This window comes from Mustela nigripes, chromosome 2, assembly GCF_022355385.1.
Source record: "Mustela nigripes isolate SB6536 chromosome 2, MUSNIG.SB6536, whole genome shotgun sequence".
NCBI classification, from domain to species: domain Eukaryota; kingdom Metazoa; phylum Chordata; class Mammalia; order Carnivora; family Mustelidae; genus Mustela; species Mustela nigripes.
The window spans coordinates 116,870,790-116,874,884 of NC_081558.1; the positions used below are offsets into that span (position 1 = coordinate 116,870,790).

At 43.1% G+C, this 4,095-nt stretch overlaps 1 protein-coding gene across 8 annotated transcripts in view; it reads left to right on the forward strand.

Annotated features, from left to right (window-relative positions):
• Positions 1 to 4,095, forward strand: part of PEX5L (peroxisomal biogenesis factor 5 like) — a 226,426-nt gene that overhangs the window by 215,626 nt on the left and 6,705 nt on the right. The gene's annotated exons all lie outside the window — the stretch shown is intronic.

Genomic DNA, 4,095 nt, shown 5'->3' on the forward strand with positions numbered 1-4,095 from the left:
AAAAAAAAAAAAAAAAAAAAAAAAGTGGTAAAATAATATTCAGCCTGCAGGATCGTTGCACAGATTAAATGTAAATTGCCTAAGCACGGAGCAGTAGTGGGCATCTGCTACCATGACTATGACAGTGGCCATCATCAGGAGTAACCCCATCATTATTTATTCAGATAAGGCATCGGAGAGCATCCTTTTGACATCTGAAGAGCCCCTGTTTCTGAACTGCGTTTGGGGACTGTGTCAGGGGCAAACAGTGAGGTTTCAGAAACTGGTTGCTTCATTTATACTAAAAGAATCTTAGAAAGAACATTTAGTCACGGGATTACACCAGTCCTCAAAGGACCTCGCTCAGGTTATAGCTGAGGGGCTCCAGAGCAGCCGGTTTGCTTTATTTTCCGGACATTGCGAAGGGAACCAAGGGAGGCTGGCCTCCCAGCAGCCCCACAAAGGGCCCCAGGGCGCCTGCGCCGTCTCCTCCCACCCCAGCTGCCTTAGGCTGACCCTGTCGGGTTCGCATACTAAGTTCATTCCTGCTCTCATCTCACTTTCCTAACCTGATTTTATCTTCACCCCTTCCCAGTCACTTATTTTCTCACTATGTTGTATAAGTACTTGAGGAGATACCTTTGTTTGAAACAAGGGGAAGTGGAAATAAGTATGTATGTACCTGTAGACATTAAATTCAATTAAAGGAGGCTTTTATAAAGCTTCCAGATGAGTCTTTCTTAACTGGAACTCCTCATTACAGTGTAGAAAACAACACTTGAGAAGTCAATAAAATACTTTCTTGGCAGTCGCAGGTATAAGGCTCAGGAGGGTAACCGTTAGCTGGCGGCCCGAAAGGGTCGTAATAGGTGGAAATGGGCAAATCTACTGAGGGAGAATTTTTAGTCCTCTAGATGAAAGTCACCTGCACAGGAGCAAGTCAGTTTTAGAGTTGCCAAATAACATACAGAATGCCCAGTTAAATTTTAATTTCCAAGATACAGCAAATACACCTTCCGGTAAGTATTTCCTGAATATTGCATGGAACATGCTCATATTACAGGTAATGAACTGTTTGCCTGATATTCAAATTTAACTGTGCATTTATCATCCTTGGTAAATCTGGCAACCTTGACTGCATGACTACTTCAAAGTTTCAAAACATCTCAGCAGAGATTTGTGGGTCTTTTGTTGTCATTCCACATGTGGAAAATCTTGTTAAGTACTAAACATTTTGCATTTTTTTTTTTCCTGAGGAAAAAAGACCATTGAGTGAGACATCAGCTTTAAATGAATTCTGAAAATAAGTTTAACTTGAGGTGTAAGTAGATAGTTAGGAAAAGATAACCCTCCATAGAGATATGACTCAGGGAAAAAGCCCTGAGCTGGTTCATATTCTTTCATATCCACAGGAACCTTGGGACATACCCCTCAAGAACACAGATGTCTGTGTATGTGGCTATATCCCTGGCTGTTTGTCATTGCACATTTTCTATAAAGAGTCAAAGGCAAACCTTTCCCCAGTACTGTATAATTGAAATAATAAGAGGAAATTGTTGGAGAGAAACCTGGGTGTAGCGTAAGACACTACCCCTCTGTCAGTAGGAGCTCCCAGAGTAGAATTTAGGCCAAAGAATCTTCACCTTCTCAAAAGTGAGGACCTCATGGGGTGCCTGTTGGTTTCTGCTCAGGTCATGATCTCAGGATCCTGAGACTGATCCTCGAGTAGGGCTCTGTGCTTAAGACTCCCTCTCCCTCTCTCTCTGCCCCTGCCCCACCCACTGCTCGCGCTCTCTCTCTCTCAAATAAATAAATAAATCTTTAAAAAATAAAAAGTAAATTTTAAAAAGAGTGAGGACCTCTTTTTAATGAAAACATAGATCACATCTCCTTTGATAATAATTTTTTAGTATTAATATATGGAGGGAAAGATACTATAAAATGAGGAACCCTTTTACTGAATGCATGTTATTAATCAAGACATACACGAACAGCTTATTCACATACATATGTGTGAAACATCTGAAAACTATGCGCACATCTGCATGCACAATCTTCTGAGTCTCCCAAAAGAACTCTGTGTTCCCATGTTAGAGAACAGATTTAGACTCTCTTCATGGGAAAAACCTCACATTGCTTGGTAGGGCTAGCAAGTTAGACCATTCCATTTTTCCCCAGGTCCTTCAGAGACCACTGCCACACTCCTGGGAGCTAGGAGTGGCCTGTGCCTGTGTGGGTTCCAAGATCTTCCTCCCCTGAGTTCTTACAAGCCTAGGATGAGGAGAAGAAAGGGAGTCATTGTCATCGGAGCTGCTGTCCTGTGACAAGGAAGCCAGAAAGGGCCTCCAAAGTAAACTCCACACGTGCATCTCTTTATAAACCCTCTTCTCTCGCTTGATTGCTAACCCTCCCAAAGAACCCCACTCCTTTCCATTAGCCAGGTCGCCACGCACAGTGCCACCGTCTCCCAATTGCCCTTTACTTCCCGGCAGATCTCATCCTACGGATGAACAAATGCCTGGACCACGTGCACGGACTCAGAAGTCCAGCCTCACCTCAGAGCTTCCTACCAGTTCTCTCTCATGACTACCTCACAGGAGTACATGGGCTCAAACGTGCGAGAAGCTTTTAAGGAGAGTGAAGTGGGCACAAATGAAAGCAGCGTCATCACTCTCAGCAGAGCCCAGTTTGTCAGATACAGAACACGTGCTTCCGGTGCCAGGGGTCCAGAGAGGATAGACCCGGGAGCAAGAGAGCAGCTTGGGCTGGGAGGAGCTGGAAGGCCTGTGGGTAACCTCTGACTCAGACTTCCTGTTCTCAGGACCACCTTACACTTTTAACAGTTACTGAGGACCTCCAGGGGCTTTTCTGTAGATTCTATCGATGTTTACCCGATTAGATGTTAAATGGAGAAAAGTTTAAAAGATGTATTTAAACGTAGGAATTAACCACATGTTAACATTATCTATTTATGAAAAATAACGATTCCCCAAAACAAAAACGTGCTCAGTGAGAATAGTGGCATTATCATTTTTGCCAGTTTTTTTAAAATATCTTGCTTAATAGAGACATTCTGATATCTGCCTCTGCCTTCAATCTATTGGGATTTCACACATCATGTAATCACTGGAAAATTCCATGGAACACTCATGAGAAAATGAGAGCAATGTAAAATAACTTCTGGGGATTATCTTAGAACTGATATTGACCTCATTGACCTTTGGAGTTCCCCAGACCGCACTTGGAGAACTACTGATCTAACTTAATAAGAGCTTTCACATAAATGGATCCAACTGCACCTCCCACAACAAGGTTTTAAAGTGGCTTCTATTCTTCCTATTACACAGTTGGGGAAACTGAGAATTGGAAATATAAGAAAATAGGATTCTAAGCCCAGACACTCTGGTAACAAATCAACTCGGTCCCAGCGACCTCCCCATATTTCTATCACCAATGGGAAAAATTAAACCACTTTGTTCGTTTTATTCCTCTCAAATTATTTATTTTTTTAAGATTTTATCTATTTATTTGTCAGAGAGAGAGCACAAGCAGGAGGAGCAGCAGATAGAGAGAAATGTTGGCTCCCCGCTGAGCAAGGAGTCCCATGCAGGACTCGGGCCCAGGACCCCAGGATCACTACCTGAGGCAAAGGCAGACACTTAGCTGACTGAGCCACCCAGGCAGCCCTTAAAACACTTTGTTTCTGAGTAGGGTCAGATGCTTCTTCTTCAACACTTGTTATATATATCACATTTGCAAATGGATTAAGTCTTTAAATTGTCCCTGAAGGTGGAGAAAAGCAGAAGCATTAATGAGTTAGCAATGGTTTCACTGTTAATCTTTCCGTCCCACAAGACAGTCCTAAAATAAAATTTGCTTTCCTTTTTCTTTCTGATTTCACTATCCTAAACAATGATTCTTTTCACAAAAGAATAATGAGAGGGGCGCCTGGGTGGCTCAGTGGGTTAAAGCCTCTGCCTTCAGCTCAGGTCATGATCCCAGGGTCGTGGGATCGAGCCCCGCATCGGGCTCTCTGCTCAGCGGGGAGCCTGCTTCCCCTCTCTCTCTGCCTGCCTCTCTGTCTACTTGTGATTTCTGTCTGTCAAATAAATAAAT